Below are 21,316 nucleotides of genomic sequence, written 5' to 3'. Positions count from 1 at the left end.
AAAAACGCAGTGGCTCGTAGAAGCATGGCTCTTCCCCATATCCAGAGCACTATTTCCTTGAGGTAAAGCTCTCTGAGAATTCTTTGAAATCATAATCAGTTAATCCTATCCTCGCCTCAGCGACTCAAGTTCTAAAACAGTGGTTCAGGTGCCATTCATGCAGTTGGAAGAGTAATTTCTAATTAAGGTCTTCCTAAATTCTGAGATTTGTGTTATCGTTGTTTTTATTCATAGAATGAAATATTTTATCACCTTTCTGTGTCCACAGTTAAACAGAACAGGTGTAAAAGGTTCTTGCTTTATATATGTCACCTTGTTTGCACTTTTTAAAAGGCATTTTTAAATGGAGATCAAAAATGGAAATGTTTTTTGGCTTACTGGAGAAAGAATAATTAACACATTTTGACAGTGTATGTTGGCAAAAATAAATGAAACAGTGGAGGTGTTTTAGCAACAAAAATGTTTATTTACAATGCTCCAGTGTGTCTTACACTTTCCTGTCCCATGTCTCCTTGCCTTGATGAGTGATATTCAGACTCAGCTTTTCTTCCTTTCAGCTCTCCTAAGTGTAAGATTTCAGTCCTTTGCTGTTCACACCTGAGGGAGAAAAAGGAACTCAACTATAAACTACACATCAACCACAAAAGCTCTCCAGGTGAAATATGTAAATCAGATTGAACACTTTCTGGGACACAGAAAGGAAAGCATGTGAGAAAGGGGACAATGGATCATGGAGTGTGATCTATACAGCAAGTATGCATTTATTTATTTTTTTGTCTTGCTTTTAATGCACTTTGCTCTTCTGATTTGTGGAGGTGATCTTCATCATCAGTCCCCCTCCAGCTCTGTGAACCTAAACATGCAGACTGATGGTAGATTTGGAAAAGTGATTTTTGTGTTTGTGTGACTGATGACACTCAACATCTATAAATGTAAGAAAGGTTACAAATTGCCAGTCAGCCAGTGCAGTAGCCTCTAATTGATTCAAGGATTACATCTAGGCATTTCTTGAAAGAAGCCAGGGTATCAGCTTCAACAACATGGGTGTTCCAGACTCCCACAAGCCTTTGCACGTTCATGTCCCAGAAGTCATGCAGGCTGGATTTGATTGACTAGTCCAAATTTTCCCTTCAGTGATTGATCAATGGTACCCTTTACCAAATAACTACGACTTGGAATGTTGTATCCCACTCACACAAGGCATAGATGATGAAGTCATCATTGCTTATCGCTGTCCTCTTTTCATTGCCTCAAACTAACCCTTATTTATTTGTGTGTGCATACGTGTATACAGACAGAGAGGGCAAGAGGAGCATGTATCGTATGCTGCAGTTTTTCATCTGCATCTGTTGTGATTTTACAAGGCATTTGATGAAATGACATTGTAACTTTCTTTCTCCAGTCTCTGGAGATGTACACATAGTTGATGTAATGGGAACTACAAGAGCTGCTTTCTGCGGCCGTTTACTGCATTGTAGCACATAGTGTTTTTTTTCCACGTTAAACACACCAATTAAGCCTGAAACATGTCATTTTCATTGATTAAATAGGATAAAGCATTTCAGCTAGAACACGGACATCTTTCTATCAGAGTGAATTCATTATTTTTTTAGCATCTCCAGTAACAATAATATATACTTATGTCATCAAGGAAAAGGTTCAGCATTCATCTCTGCTGACAGTGTTGGCAAAATGTAAGCATTTCCTGGCATGCTTAGTCTACAAATACAGCTCTTACTTCTCTGAAGGTCAGCATGAGGCAAAGAGCTTAATGCTTGGAACTTAATACAGGGTGACCTGGACAAACTGCAAAGACCTGCTGTTTCCTGTTTTTAATTTGCCAGTAATGAAACAGGGCCATTGGGGGGGGGTGGAGGAGAGTAGAGTACACCTCAAGGAACACTGGCAGACCACAAAAACAAGCTCTTGTGAAAAAAAAAAACATCTTCTCACTATTTCTGGGTTCTCCTGCGGTTCTCACTTGTTGATGCTTTTCCTAGAGCAATTTTAAAAGCTATGTCTCAACAAGCTGCCCTCCTGGTTTGTTCTTAATGTTTCATTTCTTCTCTCTCCAAGCCCCCCAACACCATCTCACCCCCCCCCCCCCCCTTCTTCCTTTCTGTGTCCTCTAACCACTTGTCACCTTTTCAGATTCATTCCCATCAGACGGCAGCCTGTGCGAATTTTACCCAGGGCACGATGCAGTGATCCTGCGTATCGATGGCAGATAAATCAATGCTATCTCTTTTTTCCATGCCTTGCTGCTATTGATTTTTTGTTACCTTGCTGTTTGTGTTGCGCCTGAACTTTGCACAACTAAACCATTTTGCTTGCAGGGCAGGCAAATTGAAACAGGGCTAAATGTGCAGCTGCAGGAAAAAAAAAATCTTTCAAAACAATACGCCTCTGAGAGATAACACTGTTTATGAGGTCCTGTATGAGAAATGGGGGAAAATGGAGTAGAATAGTACAACTGAAGGTGGTATTTGCCAGTGTAGTTTAATTTCAGCTGGACTGCAGTTTAGTTGTACTTGAATTGACCGCTGGAAAACAGAAGGTATTTTTAAAGACTGTAAGCGCTATCCATTTGTGCCTGTTGTACGGGACAAAGCAATAACATGTCCCAACAGATGATGTTCAAGAATGTGTAAGAGATCACTACTTTATGGAGTTATTTTATAGGAGCACATTAATATAATTCAGTGTGCAAAAGCCTGGAACTATAAAAGTATGTGCGGTGCCGCGAGAAACAATTATCCGACACGCTTTGTTTATTACCTTCTCTATACTGAGAAGATACACATTTCTTTCTTGATCGGCTCCCGGGATTTGTAAATGAAGCTATTAATGGTCATCAGTTGGACCAGTCCTCTTGTTTTCACCAGACTTGTTTCCTGCCTGCCTAGTTGAAAAAAAATACCTTTGGACAGACAAAAGAACCTTGCTTTCAAAACAGAGTTTGGCAGAAACTGGTCAAGGCAGTTGTGTTAGATGCACCAAGTACCTCTTGCTCTTTAGTATTCAGTGTAGGCTTGAAAACTAGAAATCCAGCTAAAGAGCAAAACTGTACCTTTCATAATTAAGCATGGTTGAAGATGAGTCGATGCCATATTCATGATTCTTGCTTAGGCGGGTTAAGAAAGTGTCTCAGCCTTCCAGGCAATGTAGCAGTGATAAAAGCCTCAAAGCATCAGGAAGATTGAGAAGGTGATGCAGACTCTCAGAAATCCATCTTAAGCCAGGTCATCCATTTCCACCCTATCTGATGGCAGGCAGAGGTCTGGATCTGCAGCAGCTCCATTAAGCTCAGTCTTCCGCATTGAGATGTATAGTCAGAAAAAGTGGGATAAGCCAGGACTTTCTTTGCGCCTTTGAAATACAGACAAAAGATAGAAGTGAAAGGCATTAAGGAGATGGATTTTGATGGAGTTTACTTATGGTTACTGAAATTTTGGCTTCAGTGTAAAAAAATGTCAGTTTCTAAAATAAATGTGAAACCTTTCTTATTTTGAGGCAAAACTGGGATGTATTAAGTATACTTAGGTGTCAGTCTACCATGTAAGAATGTTGGTTCTAACACATGTAAAACATAACAGGCAAATATTATTTAGTTTGAGTAAGAACCTAATAAAAATAGGTATATAAATTGCTTGAAATGCAATTCACAACTGTGAATTATAATCTTTCTGAAACTAAAATAATATAATTCCCATATTCAAAACAATTAATTAAAATTGATCTTATCTTTTAAATCGTTATTTTAAATAATAACAGTAATAATAAGGTGAACGTGTTTACATGTGTATGTGACGATGTTTGTCTGTCTTCTGTCCTATTGAAATTTGTACTGTGTCTGTTGTATGTATGTCTCATCTGTGTTCTTGCTGTACCGATAGCAAATTCCACCAACTATTGTTGTGTGGCAATAAAGAATAATCTAATGTTCCTTTTTCAATTCTTGTATTTAAAAATGAATTAAAATGTTTGCTTTAAAAAAAACCCCACATCAGAGTTAGAATTCGCTCACATATAACTCATTGGAAGGCGTAGTTAGAAAATGGATGTATAGTAATGTTTTAAAACATTCTAGATGTCTCTTAAAGCAATTACAGTAATCTTCCTCCTCTTTCCAGTACTAACTTTTCAATAAAACATCACTTCTTCATTTTAAAAGAAGGTAGCAAGTAGGCAAATATAGCCAAATAAGACTGTCTAGGTTTACATTAATTAATCATTTTAAGAATGGATAGTCAAATAAGCCATGTAAATCCCTCTCATTATGGAAAATGCTTCTTTGGGGTCATGGTATGCATAGTGTATATAGAAAGCTATCTAGAAGATAAACAGTGAGATAAAGATGCCCATTAAACGCAATAAGCATGATACTGTATGCTTGCATATTCAGCATATCTTAAAAAAACAATCTTACACAAACAGAAAAGGGTTTAAACATGATTTATATGTTCATGTTCTGCATACAAATGGACCATGTTTCTATGTTATAAGATGAGTGATTCATTATACATTTTTTAATTAAATTAGCATTATATGGAAATCTATAGTGTTCTGTTTACATGAACCATATAGAAGTTTTTAAATATGCCTGTCGTTTGGCATATTGACTGTGAATAATTCTGTAATATGGCAATTTCACGAAGTTTGTTATATTTGTTGCAGTAGCAGCTTTCTCGCCAGTAATAATCTCAAATAGCAAAAGTGGTCAGTGAATCATCAAACCGATGTACCTCGCACAATCTCACGGTCAAGGAGTAAGACACCGACCTGGCTTAATCAAAAGGCATCATTCCAAAAACGTGGTCATTATAGAATTTGACTTTAGTAATTCGGTCTCCAAATCTCCAGTCGTTCATATGCTTTGCAATTTTTAAAATCATTCAAAATGATCTCAGAAGCCGAAAGAAGGTACTAATCGAAGTGAGTGTTTTTCGGCGCTCCTCGTTGGCTATCATTTTACCTCTGCTTCCAGTCGCTTTAAATTTTCCGCGAAAATGCCGCGTGGTTTAGAACTCGGCTCCGGGACGCTGCGGCGTCACCGTGGTAACCGCCTTCCTTTACCTCTGATTGGCCGACCCGTGGGAATGCTTCAATTCCCTCTGCGGCCTGATTGGTCGGGAGGCGGTCTGAGGGACCGTGAGAGCTTGCATCGTTCCGGGTTATTGTCAGTTTCAGCAGCTCATTGCGGGAGAAGGTCTGCCTTCGGGAGCGGGCAAAAAGCTGCTCGAAACATTCAAATTATCCGTCTGACATTAAACATTAGAGATTAATTAGACCAAGGGCAAAACCGGATTTTAGAAGCCTCCGATTGAACTGATGATTACATATTAGAGCAACGTATTCCCACTGTACGGAAATCAGAAGATTGTTATCTAGAGCAAAAAACGTTTTCCAAGCAAGGGATTAAGGATCTGCAGCGGAGAACCTATCAAGACAAACAGGAGCTTTATCATCAAGAATACACACCACTAATTCATCACTGGTACTTCTCTTGCAGCGTCTGCTTCCGATCAGAGGGATTTAGCCTAAAATAACTGTTCCGCAACCGAGCGCTTCTGTTTTTCAAATTAATTAACATATGGGTGATATAATCTTTGCGAACAAAAAAATCGAATTAACCGAGCAAAACCAGGTGCAGACAAAATCCGATTTCAATTGCAAGCACTTATTTAAATGCACGCATCAATATTAGTCATCCAGTGTGCTGGAGCAAAAGCGGGCAGCGAAGACAGTCCGTCTCCGTGCATTCGGGATTAAATCGAGATGAATCCTGCGTTGCCTTTTAACATTTGTGTGATTTTCCAAGAGATCAGAATGCATCAATGAAACCTCCGAAGAAAACGAAAGGGCCAAGTGAAGGGATGGTTTTCGGATTGTTTCCTAGGAGAGGAGAGGTTTAATATGTGTTCAACTACTGAGACCGTTCGCACGGCCGGATTGAAGATTTGCTATAGGCGAGATTAGGGCATTTTTATTCTAACGACCAGGGGAGGAACGAATCTTTTGAAACATAACCTGATGTGTCTGGGTGGATTACTACACGGAGCAGCAGAAATAACTAAACGGGCGTCTGTTTGGGACTGGATTCGCGCACCGGTTGCCGCTGTTGAGTTCGTCGGAGCTGCTGACGGAGGGAGATTAAGTGGGTCGTTACTGTAGCCCACGGGCAAAGTAATATAATTTTTTTTTGGTCAAAGAAAACAAACAAACAAAAAAAGATTTTAGGATTATCTTTGAATTCTGGATTTCAAACATGAGACGCTTGTTCCCCCTCTGGACAGCCGCCTTCTGAAGCAGATGCCCGGCTCGGCAACCTGCATGGAATTGTAGCCCGCAGCGCTAACAGCTTCGTTTGAAACGATTTATGGTAAATATCGTTTTCCTCTTTCATTAGAAATACACGTAGGATACAAGTATGGTGCAATAAATCTGTTATACCCAAACAAATTTGCGCTGACGTTTTCTTTTTTAAAAAAAAAACCAGTTTGCCGTCTAGTCCTGTCTAGTCAATTCGAGCTGCGTTTGTTGCCTTTGATGTGCGCCGTTACAAAATAGCCCTGGACTGAGTTTTACTGCTGTTGGTTTTAAAGGCGTCTGTGAAGAAATAACGCAGTCCCCAGGCAGAAGATAATCTTCTATCTCGCTTGCGCTGCAAGAACCGTAATTGTTCCCGGGGATTCTTCTGTTTCCTGGAGTTAAACAGCATGTTGTAAAAGCTAGGTGTTCAAATCTATATGACAAGAGGAAACGCTTTGAAGTGCACGTTTGGTCTTTTTAACTTTTGGAAGACGGGTAGTTCATTCTGTTGCAAAGAACGGAGACTAACTTCACACCGAAGTCTGAGGAGTTTCTATTCAGCCGTGAAGAAACAGACCTATAGCCAAGGTGTGAAATTATATTTTACCAGCCCTGTTTAATGTCCCACCCCCGGGAACAATGAAACGTGAATGTTCGCTTTTTGAGGGTTAGTTATTGCAACCGGAAACATTTTTTTAAAGCTTTGTGGGGGTGGAAGAGGGGTTTCTTTACAACAACAACTAAAAAAGGACAGTTTAACTCCTATAAGATATGTAATGTTGAAATATGATTCAAATCAAATCCGTCCCTATGTCATAGTAAAATAAAACTGTTTCAGATATTTGATTTGGCACAGATTGATATTTTGTGTTCAAGACCCTATGATATGTGTCAACACCTGACACAAGGGAGCAAGCCCTCAAATACTGTGGGCAATGTGTGCTAATTGGTGGATCCAAGAACGAGCTGTGTGCAGATCCCGGCCATTTAAACCTTTAAACCTTTCAGCTGGATTTCGAAGGTTAAATTTAAACCCACAGATGCAGTGTTCCGTTTTCCAAAAAAAAACGCGGATGAACAGATCAGAGTGATTTTATTGCTAATTTATGAACCCCTTTGGTGACAGCCCGGTGCACGGGGTCTCTGGGGGTGTGCGCCGCGGGTAGCGTGTTCGTGGTTTAATTTGTCATTTCAGACATTGACCGTCAAATGGATGTACGAACCGCTTTTGCACAACTTGCAATCGAAAACTCTTTAAGTTACTTTGCTTCTTGCTACGGTTGTGTTCTGAGAACTAGGTTGCCGAGCCGTTGGTATTTTGCAAGAGTTTTAAAACATGCTGAGTCGAGGTGTTGCCATTCTGTCGCCGCCGATGAAGTGTGGTAATACTCTCATTTTTTTTTGTTTGCGGTATAGAAGCATGGCTGTTGTGTATTTGTTCGAGGGAGCGCTTTCAAAAGGAAACTGCTGTACAGGTGTTGGAGATACGGAACTAGGAGTGCAGCTAGCTCAAATCTGCTTGTAATTAGCCTGACAGTGCGGTACAGTAAAGAGCATCTGGTATTTTGTATATAGTCTAACAGAATGACAACAAATCGAGGCTGCTTCTAAGACAATTGTACATAAACCTTTAACCAGTGAGAGAACAGTTGATCATCGGCTTTTGATTGTTTTGTGAGACCCCCGGTGTCTTAATACGGAAATATGAATGGTTTAGATCCAGCTGTTTAATAACGCGACAAATTACATAGATGCACCCCCAACCTGATTGTACAGTGCTTTTAAATGAACCAGCAATTTCTCAGGCGTATTCTCCATACATTATCGCTAAATGTTTAGACAAGGGACGTGCACTAAGTTTGTCAAATTAATGCTCGCGTCAAAATAAACTTTCAGTGAATGTAAATTCATGTAAACATTTAAACTAAGAGATTTTATTTTCAGTAGTTTGGACAAATATTTAATTTATCCTCGGTGGAAATCCAGCCCTGATTTGTGGACTGACTTAAATTTGACTTAGAGTTCAGGACAGCTGAGCTGTTAGTGTCTGGCACTGTTCTGTGAAGTCTCTAGGGGTGGCCTCAAATTAATAACAGTTCATTCTGGGTACTGTAGCAGAAGAGCTCCAAGAATCTAAGAGACCTGCAAGAAATGATAAATGTCTCATTGTTTAGATATACTTTGGTTACATTTAATTATGAATTCCTTCAAAATGCATCTCTTGGGTTAGTTTTTGTGAACAAACGTTTTTTTATACTTCTACATTCATTTGTCACAAACCTGTTAAGAAAACGAGGCTGGACATTTGCAGCACTTAGTAGTATCTATAATAATTGCTTGCACTTCACATATAGGATGGGACCCACTTCATCCCTCACTGACACACAGCAGCTGTTTTGTGTCTGCGGCCTCACTGCACATCAGATCAGGTGGCGAAGGAAGAAATTATGCCAAATGAGTAAAAGGGGAAATTTTAGAGAAGCCATGTTGTGTAAGTCCAAAGAGGGATTTTGGCAGGACAATGGCATGGAAGGGCATAGCATCATAAAGTGATAGTCTATAAAAGAGCACCACGGGATCTTAGTGTCTCAGTGGAAAGTCAGCAAAGTACTGGCATACAGTCCCTTGGTCGCTGTACTGATTCTCTTTATATTCCCCTCCCAGTACTGACCAGGAGCAGCCATGCTTTGCCCCTGTAATCTGATGAGAGAGGGCCACAGGGCACCACTGCTGCTGGCAAATAACACTGATCAGATCACTTCCTGAGCGTGCTCAAATAAAGAGGTTGCAACTGTTCTTGATCTCCAAGAGCCTCACCCTGTTTTGGTACGGGATTAAGACCTGCAGAAATCAAGGCTACTATTAGGTTTTAACCGGTAACTTTTAAAACCTTTGTTTCCTATACCTTGGTAAGAAATGTTAGGGTGCATGCAACCTTAGACATTTCTGCTCAGCAACTTTTGTATGTGAGTTTGCGCTAGTCTTGTTTTTGACGATGCATTGCTTTCATGAAATTCCAATGCCAAGTCAGCGTATTCTAAGCTGTTTGGTCGTGCAAGTTTGCCCATTTGAGAATAAAGCTGTACTAAAGCTACTGCACTGGGGCTGAGGTTTAAGTTGCAGACATCACTTATCACTTGGAAAGCTGCTTTTATTTTGTTTCCTGAGCTACTGTACCTTAGGGCTTGGCAGGCCTGGAGATGACAGTGAATCAAACAGGGCCCTCTGTATAAAAGAGCTAGTATTTCTCATCTACAGTAACACCTGCAGAGCAGCCTAGTCTGCTCTATTGAATAAAACATCTAATGATGTATGAGGCTTAGGTACTGGCTTCACCTGGGGGAGAGAATCACCTTATTTACTTGTCTTCTGTACATTTATGACTTGGTGAGTAAATTGCTTTCAGATTAGCTATGTGGCTCTTTCTTTCCTAAACATGTTATGCCTCTGTAACTTTATACACTGCCTAATACTGCTTGATGCCTCAACCATGAGGTATCCAAGACTACCATAATATGTAGGTCACTGAGTTACCTCTTTCTCATTTTTTTTTCTCCCTGATTTTCACCCTTCCGATCACTTTGGCAGCCTCCTAAGTAACTGAGCAAGTCCAATAAACAATGTCCTGTAGGGCTGTAGACTGCAATTAAGGACAAGGAAAAAGCTCCTTTTCCTACTAAATAATGTCATTAATCTATCAGGGAATGGCAGCTAATTCATTTAACTGGTCCGATATTACAAAACCTGTCAAGGGTTGTGGTTGCAATAGGCTTGCATTTATTGATGACTATAAGGAAAATGTCTCTTCTATAGGTAGCTTTGCTAATTATAAAAATAAACATTGATTCTGATCCTATAATTATAATTGTTACTGGTGACATCTAAAGGCTGTTCCTTATCATTAGAGCTCATGTTTCATGTCTGAAAACAAGTAATTCTAGAAGATTATTGCAAAAAAAGTATCTGTAATTCTCTCTCCTCTGGTTTTTATTGATAAATCTATTGGTATTCAATGTGTTTTTTTCAATGTAACACTAATGGTTAATGAAACTGGATATTCTGTGATACTTTTTTGTGCATTGATTTTTCCTTAGTTTCCCGTGGATAGCTCTTTATCCTCTTGGCATTGAGGAGTGTTTTAACTTTCCCTAATGTAATCACCCTGACTAATTGTAAAACTCAAACCGAATGCTCTGCTGGCACGAAACAATAGCCAAACTGTTGCATCCCTTTTTTTTTTGGTTACAGCACTTTGCTACACATGAGAGAACCAGTCTTTCTTCCTACTTCCTTATCTTTCGTATTATCTCATTTTGCACGCTGTCCCTGTGCTGTGATTATATGGGCTTGGACATGCGGTCATTCCACTCTGCTAGAGCCATCATGTTCTCTGGGTTGTGTTGTTTCCCTGTGCATTTGGGAAAGCCCGTATGTCTGACCAGGTCCAGGGCACTAGCAGGATTAGCGTTACCCTCTTAAAATGTGTCCTTTTTTATAGGTCATTCTCTTAGCAAAGCTCTTATCCTTGATTCAGAACCCTTTCAAGTGTATCCAAAACACAATTCATTAAGTGGTCGAATACTGTCAAAACAGAATATGCTGGCATGACATGGGGCAAATGTGTATGTAAAATATTTAGTTTGAGAGCGGTAAATTCAATTTGTCCGCTGTCAAAGTGCCCCATTGTTTAGAAAAGGCAATTTTAAGTCGCGCCTATATAAAGAGATGCTACTTCTATCGGGCTTATCGGCAGCATCTGCAGGCGATTTCTTGTTGATCGCAAATATGCCTTTGTTTGCCATCTACCTTGTCTGTGCGACGAAAGGAAGTGTGTGTTGGATCGCCTTCGTTTCTGTTTTGTCTGCTTGTTGTTAGTGCGGTGCGTCTTCCCGAAGGTGGTTTGGTTTTTTTCTGTCACGGGCGCCGCTCGGTGCGTGTGGGAGGCACGCTTGCGAGCAGGTGAGCGAGGGGACAGGGGTTGAGGTTCCTGCCCGGAGCCACAGCCTGTTGCTCGCTGTTTTTTCCTCTTTTTCCCCGCCTTCCTGTTGCAAGGTAAAGCCGCTGTTTCAGCGCACGCCCGTTCTTTTTTTTTTTTGCTATCTCGCTTTTTTTTCTCGCGAATTTCGATAATTCGACCAGAAAGATTGAGCGTGTGCGCGCAAAACTTTTATTTGAGAAGTGGTTTCAGAAATGGCAAAACGCGAAGTCGGAGTTCACGGAGGCAAGTCACTGAAGTGCGTCTCCACATGAATTCTCTCTTGCCCACGTTTTCAGTACATTTCCAGGACTGTTTATTTCTTGGTGGCTATTCAGGGCTCGAAGATAAAACAGAAGAAAGGTTGCAAACATCAGGAGGAGATTCAGCCCATGCAACCCGTTTGATAGTAGCTAATAGATTTGCGATCTCATCCTTTCTTGAAAGGAGCCAGGGTATCCCCTTCAACAACATGGCTAAGTAGCTTGTTCCACACTCCCACAACCCTTAGCATAAACAAGTGCCTCCTGTTCTCCTTTTTCAGTGCAATTCCTCTGAGTGAAAAGTAGGCAAGTTCTAAAATGTGTTCTGCCACATACATTTTTCAACATCAAGGAATACTGCTGGGCCTTTTCCCCTGTAGGGGGAATTTATTTATTAATTTTTACAGCAGGGTTTTGATATGGGGGAGTTTAATTTTGGACCATTATGCTGTTTTCAGTTCGATGCCCTCAGGATGAACCCTTTACTGGGGTTTGGATGGGTTGGTGTGTGGTTTTATCTGTTGAATTGCTGTATAGCCTTTTCTTAATGCATGCAATAATTCTGCTTAAACAGCATATATAGCTGCCAAATTGGAGTTGGGGGGGAGAAAGTGAGTGATTTCTCATTTAGTCATTTAAAAATAAATGTGTCCACAGTGCCAAATGTCCAGTATTTTGTCTCTGCATAAAATATCTTTCTGAATTTTCATGTTTTGCCTTAGATGGGAAAAAAATTGCATATGCATCATTGAAAACGAATTTGGCTAATGGTGGTGTTGACTGTAGGTGACAGGTGAAATGTAGTAGGTTTAACTGCAAGCGGAGACCCGTTGCATAGCTTTTCTGACGATAAATCAAGATGGCTACCAGTGAGGACCCTAGTGCAAGCAGTCCCAAATCTTTTTGCTTTCTAAATATCAACCCACGCAGGTTTTAAAGCAAAATGAAGAGTTTTGTTATTTTTTGCAACTGAAAAGATTTTACTTTAAAAACAGGTCCCTAAGCCCTAATGGAGGTGTGGACACAGTTTAAAGGGTGATTTCATGCAAAACACAAAAGCTTTGGTATTAGAGGAGTGTTAGGTGTGGTGGGTGTGATGTTCACTTCAGGTTAGGATTCCCTGTGCACTACATTGATTTTCATCTTATTCAATATCTTTTTTTAAAAAAAAACCAGTGTTGGTGGACTGTGGTGGAAGGCATTTTAGTGCCATTTTTGCTTTGCTAATTTTCAGCAGTCATAACAGACTTTTTTTTATAAAAAAGACAGGCTTTCAAAACAAATGGACAGATTGATCTTGGAGTGTGATCTTATGAGTCACCACAAAATGCCGAAGGCTCTTTACTGGTAGTGTCCTGTCAGCGAGTAGAGAACATCAGTGGCACAGCACTAGTAATTATGTGTGATGCTTTGCATATTTAATTGTTGGAGTAAAATCCATTAAGTGAATTCATTACTGTTGGTCTAATATGGCATGTATTGTATACAATAAGAAATTACTTTTTTAGATGATGCATCATGCTTTTTAAGAATGTATAAATAATTTTATATATACATATAGTGTGACCTGCTATGTGGTTAAATTATAATCATATGGACACAACATATACATATGGCTATAATAACAGTCACATAGATGAGGCATTCTAGGTGATTTCTCTGTATTAAGTGTAGAGTGCCTCTTCAAATCTGTCACACAAAACCTTCACTGCAAGTATGGGTGTCTGCTAATCATACACAAATTATTTTTTCCCCATCTACTCTCGAGGCTAAAAGCTGATCAGAGATGATATAGGATTTGTCACTCTCTGTATTCTGTGACAAGCAAGTAAAAGCATTGCTTCCATATTGAGCAGAGAATAACTCCAGCTTAAATGGGGTGCGAATTAAAGCTTACTGCTGAGCCTGCATGCCGTTCACAGGCAGTTTATTGCTAATCGACTCCAAAATTGTGGAGACAGTTTGCTTACCAAGGTTTTTTTTTAGAGCAAATTGCAGCCTGCTATAACAATAACTCTGTAGTTCCCCTCACAGCTACATTGATCTCTATAGCTGGCAGTGTAGTACAGGACCCAGGAAAATAAGCCCAGTGCCATTGATCTTTGGTTTGGAGGGTGGGATAGGAATGAGTGGTGCTTACAGTGAAGAGTGAGAGAGGCACCACTTTGGGGTCAAGATCCTGGAGAGATGGGAATCAGTGTGAACCTAGGAACATGTTCTGTCTTGGGTGCGGTGTTCATGTGCTGCCTTTTTCACTTTTCACTTTAACGGATATGTGACAATCTGTTAGCACTCTTACATGACTGTGCACTGTTGGGGCCTTTAGAAACTGTGGCGCCGATAAGAGAGGTTGCTTAATACTCTCTGACTGCGTGCAGCTGCTGGGAAAGACTTGTCACTAGCACTTGTGAGCCTTCGTTTTGTGCAATAAAGAGTGAATTTTCTGATCGTGTGTGCTTGTCTTAAAATGTAAGTGTCGTGATTCAACTACTCCGATGTGGTGTGCTTTAGAAATGTCCCAAAATAGTACTATAGAGCTGTCTGGCAGAAGTTTGGAATATCTGTTGTTCACAAGTCGGTTAAAAGGATCAAAACAAGCTCTCCTAATCTCCATTTTCTAGGCTTACATTGATGGGGGGGGGGATTTTTTAAAACTTTTGCCCCCTTTTCTTTGAAAGCAGGAGCTTGATCCTGGCTAAGGAGTCTAGGAGTCCGGCCAGGAAGGCACAGCAACAAGGCAACAAGATCAGGAAAGCCCAGCTCTCTGACTAATGATACTTAAATGGAGTTTGTAGATACTCTGTTCCAGTTATTTAAGGCGCCTATGAGCCCTGAAAATCTGCAGAAGTTTTTGTGTGGTTAATGGCTATTGATTTCTGTTTACCTAATGCACCTGTGACCTAGAATTTCCTTCACTGTTTTCTCAATTTTTTTATGAATGGCAACATAAGTCCATTCAAGGAAAATAGGATTTTTTTTTACTGTTTTTCTATATGGTCATGATGTTAAAAACTGTTTTGTGTTCTGCTCTGTAACTTTGGTTAAAAAAAGCTTAATGCTCCTCTCCTAAGCTATAGCCTGATAGGATGATATGTTGACCTTGTGTAAATATACTGTTAATTTTAGTTCGTTGGGAACTGAATTTTTTCAAAGACAAGCAAAATAGTCACTAAACGAAGGCTTAACACTCGGTAATAATGTGCGCAGATATATGGTGGTGATACTAAATTAACACAAGGTCAGCAGATCATTCCTGACGTGGATAAATAAAGTTTAACAGATGTCCTGCAAATGATATTGAGAATATTTTATTTGTGGCGCAGTGATGAGATTGTAATTACTTGAGGGAACTGCACTGAGCCACGCTGAACCCGCATGAATGCAATTCTGCAAAGATGGTTATCTTTTGTTCCCCGGCATATTTGCACACGTTGAATTCTGAACTTGTCTCAATTTTAACAATAGGCAAGCTGTCAATAGCGAAAGGATAATGTATGGAGCTAGCTTGCAGAAACCCACTGCCTCCCTCCCACTTGTGGGAATGATGAAGAGAAACCGTTTCCCAATTCCTGTGGCATACTGTAAGGTAATGGAATTTCCACTGACTGGAGAAAACAATAGCAACTGCGCTATAATTGCTAAGGCCATTCGGCTCCTTCTCGAACACGGCAGTCAAGAAAGATGATTTAATAAAGCTCTGGAGATTCCTATCTGTTATTGCCAGGCCTAGCTTGCAGGCTCAAGTGGCACAAAGGCACGCGCAAAGATGTAGGCCCGTTACCTGCTGGCTTTTAACGATGTGTGGGTAATCATTTTTTTGTTGTTGCTGTTGTGGCTCTGCTGCCTTGGGTGGTGGAACCTGAGGGCACGATTCCCAAACCCCCCCCAACACCACCACCACTTTTATCCCTTGTCATTTCCTCTTCTTTGAGTGAGACGCAGACAGGAGTTTCTGGTGGTTTTTCATTGTTTTTCTTCATTCACATCAAAGGCGAAACACAAATCCCAGCCATTCCATGCCTTCCGGCCCTGACATTTGTCCACGCCGGTGTCCAGCTCTTATGCGGTGGAACTTTTTGCCGTTGAAGCATGAAGACGTACACGGATACACGCGCGCACTTTTCCCCAGCTCTGTTTTATTACCTTGCGCCTGCTGTTAGAATTGCTTTCCTCCCTCGAGTGAGCCAGCTCAAGCCGGCTTTATTGTGTTAACCTATTTGTGTGTCAAGAGCAATTGTGCCACTCTTTATGTCTGTTTGTATTTGGTTGCGGAGGGGGAGAGGGAGGAAAGAAAGGTACTGGAAGTGAGGATGGCTGACTGGTCACCTCTCTCCACTCCCAGGGATAATGACTGGTTGCTAAGCAATCTTTTTTGGATTCACTGTAATCACTTTTTATCTCTCAAAGATGTCATGTATAATTATAAGCCTGCTGCCATCTTTTGAAATCTGCCTAATGGGTGTTTTAATTTTGTTTTAGGGGGAGAGGGTTTTTTTTTTAGGGGGGGAGATTTTTAATTTGTACCCAGGAAGGCAGCTAAACCGCTTGTGTTTTCAAGTCCTATTATCTGACTTTTTGTGAGAGCGGAGGTCATTCTGGATTACTCTGCAGAGCAAAGTCATTCTCTCTGGGAAGAGCTGGATTTTCTCGCTGCCCGGGCGGAGATAGCGAGATCATTAAATGAAGCTCTCCCCTTGTCAATGTCCTGTGGGAGATCCTAGACTCAGACCCCTTTTGTGTGAGCTCTAAGTTTTATTAACATTTTTATTGAGTTGAAGGAACCGGTCACCCTCTATGGCATAACAAACAGCCCTGCTTGCAAGATGACAGTTCTGTCAGGGAGGGTAAAAAAAAAAAAGATGCAAACTATTTAATAGCAGGTGGATTGTTGTAATTGCTGGTCTTTGACAGAGAGCAGGAGGAAATGTACACCTCTGTTAAGAAAGGGTTTCTTCTTGTTTGCTAGAACTAGAATAGGAATTCCTGCAGTAACTCTTCTCGAGAAGAGGGGATTGAAGTATTGTAGATAAGCCCGAAATTACACACCGTGAAGATGTTAATGGAAACTAAAAAGACCTGGGATTTCAGAAGAACCTTTCAAATAAGGATTCATATGAAGCTGCTGCCGAAATTAAAAATGTGCTTTTAAAGTCCTAAGTCCTTTCACTTTTCTTTGTTTATGGCATTCGGTAATGAGATACAGGGGAATCAATTCCCATTAAGGCCAGCTGCCATGTTAACTTATATGCATGTTGGTGTTTGTCAAAGAATGTGCTGTGGTGCTTCTCTTTTAACTGATCTCTGTACGCAGAGCAAGAACTAGCCTGGAATTAAAGCTTGTATTTTTGTTTTAAAAATGTAGTGATGTATAAATGATCCTATCTATTGCTGATGTTGGGTGGTGGTCTTTTGATTGGGTAATTCTTGTGTATTTTAGAAACACACTTTAGTGCATCTGCAATCTTAACAAAAAGGCTTTTCTCTCTTTTGCACAATAAAGTGCATGTTTGTGATGTGTTTTTCACTGCTCTGAGTTTATAGATTTTTTTTTTTAAAAAAAAGAGGAATCAATCCTTAGTACTTACACAGGTGTCTGCCAAGACTTTTAAATCCGTTCTAAGAAATTGTGACACTTAGCATCTGTTGGAAATAGAATTTTTCATAGTGTTAAAGGTCTTGATCTGGACCTTCCATTATTGCAGCACTCCACTTGTAGTTTTAAGCTCTTCTGGGTTGAAAACAATTCTTTGCATTATTTTAATTTCAAAGGATGTTTTAAATGCCTGACCTTGGTTTCCAGAATCAATGAGGTTGACGTAATTCTTCTCACTTCATGCTACACAGTACTGGTGTTGATGTCTTGTCTTCATATTGGGGGGGGGAAAAATAACGCAGCTAAATTTATCAGCCTGCATTTCTTTCTTGGAATCAATCAAGTCACAGTCACACAGACACTCGCACAATCTCATGGACAGCTCTCTGTGCATCTGGCCAGCTGTCACTTCTAAATCCAGTTAGTCAGCCATGCCAGTCTCTAACATCTGTAGAGACTTGGAAGATACCAATGGGCTGTTTTCTCAGTCTCTATGGGCGTCAGGCAGTGCTAAAAACAATCACACAGTTTCAATGAGCGTTTAAAAACCAGGCAATGTAATTCTAATCATCTCCTTTGCTTAAAGAGCACATCTCTTTCAAGTGGATGGCAATGCCATTCTAGAGATTTGCAGACAAGTTACTTTGGGACTAGAATTTCAGAACTGCCAGAACACGCCTTCCACAGCATACACTGAAGTCACTCTTAAAAAGCAGAATTGTTACCTTTTCTTTCAATGAACAAAATGATTTTATGAGCCAAGGAATCTTTTTAGGAGAGTGTGACAAATATGTACTTTTGTTTAACGTTCCTTTGTAGACAATCTTCTGAAATGATTGTGAAAGGCGCTAAAGGAAAAAAATCCATCGAAGGGAAAGATTCTCCTGTCCCAGCAGTCTCCAAGTGAGTCACCAGTGACCTGCCCTGGGGGAATCGCTCCAGTTCAGGCCACCGTGACCATCAGCCCTTGGCTGTTCGCTCGAAGTGTCATGAGTGAGCACTTCCACGAGCTTGTACAAATGGTTCAGCTGTTATTTCATCAGGTTCTCCAAAAGTTTTTATTTTCTAGCATTTTATTTTCCATTCCACATTCAGTGCTGCTCTCCAGCGGGTTTCAACCTGTTTTGAAAGGAAAGAGGTAGGTGGGGGGGGGGGTCTGACTATTTATGGCTTCTTGTAAACAAACTCCCAATGAGTGAAAGGTAATGGCCTGGAACTGACAAGAGCCCCTGGGGTTCCTGCTTCCTTCTTCTTCCACCCTTTCTTCTCAGCAGCACAGATTTCTCTAAAGAGACAGCGTGAGGCAGAAGGCAAGAGGCCCGTTGTAGCACTGAACTGTCTGGCTGGGGGGGGGGGAGAAAAACCACAAGCTGGCCTTCTCCAGATTGGAAGATGGATCAGCACAAGGTGATCGGTGGGGATAGATATTCATACCCAAGGGATCTAAAAAAGTATTGCTTGTGCATTTCAAAGCAGAAAGCTGTTGTAGTGGAGATGTCCAGCGCTGTAATGGGAGCCCTATTTGTGTCAAACTCAGAGGCAGCACAAACCTTTCTGAAGATCAGAGCACATGCGTGGTGCCTCTGGGTCAATTGAATGCAATTTTGATGAGAAGAATCACTCTTTTTTGTTTGTGTCTGAGAAAGTGCGAAGCCTGTTTTTTTTTTTCATTTAATAATTGCAGCCTTCAATATTTTTCGCAGAAGCTGGCAGATTTAGTGAAAAGCCCTTTGAGGGTCTTCTTTTGAAGATTGCGTCGAAGAAATGAACTAACCAATTGCAGTCTTAAAAGGGGGCAAACAAATGACAAATTTCCTGTTTCTCACACTGGTTCGGTTTATGTTCTAGGAAGCGTTTGAATACGCAAGTCCTTCAACAATGCCTTTCCAAATTTGTGGCAAAGCTTAGAAACTGTTTTCAAGGTTTTTTTTTTTTTTGATTGATATACAGCATACCCGCTCAAAAAATTGTATGAATGTGTCTTCAGTTAAATGTCACTTAGGCTTGTCTTTTAACAAAGAAATCTATCGTCAATGATTGTTTCATTCTGTTGTGCATCTCAGATGACAGTCCCCGTGTTATAAATTGAAATAGGAATTGTGCAGCTGACATACGGTGATTACATATTGTGCCTTGATTGAAGTGCGAGACTGCTTTTGAAGGCGTAACAGAATTCCATATGGCTCAGGGGAAACTTTATTTTAATACTTCCAAGTGATAGATGACCTCAATTAAATATAAAGCTTTTTATTTTTTGGTTATTCACATTTCTTTTTTTTAATGCCAGCTGTTGTTTGACAAAAATAAGTGTGCATGCTATGGTCGTGTCAATCACCACAGATTTTGAAGTGTGTTACCAGGGGAATTAACACTTTTTAGAATTTTTCCTGATAATTTCAAAGCTCCTTTTTTAAATTCTAGTTCTTCATACACCTCTTGATTTCTGAAGCATCAGTTGCAGAGTAGAAAGTACAACTGATTTGTGCAACGGAGAGGAAAAAAGAATAGTAAAAAAAATAACTGGAATAGGCTATAGTTTGTCCTTATTACAGCAGGAAACTAAACCTGCTTAAAAATGGCTAATATTAGAAATCTAATCCATCACAAGTGTTGCTCAAGGTCTGGGTACTGATAGCAATCTTCATGTGACTGAGCTTACTGGTTTTACTTGATACTCTCTGAGCCCCTGCTTAGTGCTCCATTCTGTTCTGATATCACTCAATGTGCCCATATCCAGATCTGGGACAGAGCATAAACCTGCCATTCAGTGTGCTGGCATCTAAATGAGGTGGAACAGAATGATAGATCAAGCATTTCAACGCCTCACTGTAACTGAATGAAGGAAGTAACCTTGAAAAAGATCATTTTCGTCCATAACTGCATTGTACCCACAGTCCCAAGTGTGCATGTTGAAACTGGCAATTCAACACAAATAGAGAAGGGAGTTTTAAAATGCTCTAAGGCTTGAGAGGACAGTTGCTGTATCATCTTCATTAGCTATTTCAAATGACTTGGAGTTTATTATTAATAAGGGGAAATGATGCAGTGGAGGCAACTTGTGTAGCACACACCTGGCCCAGAGTCTTCAGACCTTGCGTATATTTTGTCATGTTACTTCCTGTGCATTCGAAAAGCATCGCAAGGACTGTTAGGGGGGTTGTAGGGGGGAGCTTTTATTTTAATGGCATCGTTTAGCAGCTTTTTTTTTCCCTCCTGTTTGTGTCGCCAAGCGTTTCCCAAACCTCAAATGCGGATCCTGAAATGGCTGGGGTTCTGCTTTCGAAAAGCTCGCGGAAAGAGAAGCTGGCGGCGGCGTTGGGGGGGGTATAATGCCAAGCGTCCGCGCTGCCCATCGGCAAGATGCTGTGTGGTTGCAGATGTCGTCGTGACCTTGGTTCTCCCCCACCGTGAGGATGTGGCAGCCCCTGCCAAAGTGAACCCTCTCCCCTCTGGCCCGGTGAGCTTGCCGAGTCTGCTCTCCGATAGGGCAGCCGGTAGCTGGCTTGACCCTCCCCTGCGGCAGAGAGCCTGCGAGTGTGTGATGGACAGGCCCCCCAACGCCTACCTCAAGCTCTGGCTGTGGCTTGGTCAGTCACCAGCCCACCAGCAGGGCACATCGGAAAGCTTTTCCAGTCAGGGCCCAAGCACTTTGTCTGCCTTGGCTTATGCCACAACTGTTTCAGAGCTTGTTTCGCAGATTCTTACAAGCCCTATCTGCAAATCTTTTTTTTTTGTGGAGAGGTTAATCTTTTTTCAGTTTGTCTACTGTACATTTTGTACCTCTGTGGAATGAACGCCTGCAATCACTGAGCTTTGTTTGCTGCCCTATCTATGCAAGGGTCTGTTCCTGACGTGCCACACTAAGGAACAAATCTTGAGCCCTTGTGTTTAATACACACAACTAAATATAGAAGGAACTTTGTAAATACCTGGTTTGCGAGTGTTAGTTCTTCCTGACCTTGTAGGCATGTGTGAATAGTGGCTTTTCTTTCAGTCTGTTTACTGTACACTTGGTTAAAGGCAAACAGTGCTGTCCCAGATCTGCCTTTCACACGGTTTCCTCCACAGCCTCTCTGCTTTTCAGTTTTTTCCTTTCGCATTTCGGTCATGCAGATCATGTTTTTAAAATAACAGTGTGGTGTTATTAGATGCATCTTGCTGGGAGATCTGTTT

General features: G+C 40.8%; 1 protein-coding gene and 1 long non-coding RNA gene across 3 annotated transcripts in view; one reads left to right on the top strand and one right to left on the bottom strand.

The window, feature by feature from the left end:
• Positions 1-474: 474 nt before the first annotated feature.
• Positions 475-5,053, bottom strand: LOC148641565 (uncharacterized). Its single transcript, XR_015929788.1, has 3 exons — positions 4,976-5,053; positions 3,071-3,369; positions 475-597 (listed from the first exon to the last, which is right to left on the bottom strand). It is a non-coding gene; the product is annotated as an uncharacterized LOC148641565 (long non-coding RNA).
• Positions 5,054-5,183: 130 nt separating this feature from the next.
• fam222aa (family with sequence similarity 222 member Aa) overlaps positions 5,184-21,316 on the top strand; it is a 66,337-nt gene continuing 50,204 nt past the window's right edge. The window contains exon 1 of one of the 2 annotated variants that reach the window (XM_088618529.1): positions 5,184-6,382. The gene's annotated coding sequence lies outside the window, so the exon portion shown is untranslated. Of the gene's footprint in view, positions 6,383-7,548; positions 7,695-21,316 lie in introns of those variants that run through there. The other variant, XM_088618530.1, reaches the window with a different exon arrangement.

The sequence above is a fragment of the Lepisosteus platostomus genome, chromosome 24 (genome assembly GCF_059453375.1).
Source record: "Lepisosteus platostomus isolate fLepPlt1 chromosome 24, fLepPlt1.hap1, whole genome shotgun sequence".
NCBI classification, from domain to species: Eukaryota; Metazoa; Chordata; class Actinopteri; order Semionotiformes; family Lepisosteidae; genus Lepisosteus; species Lepisosteus platostomus.
This window is presented reverse-complemented; position numbering and strand designations above follow the sequence as displayed.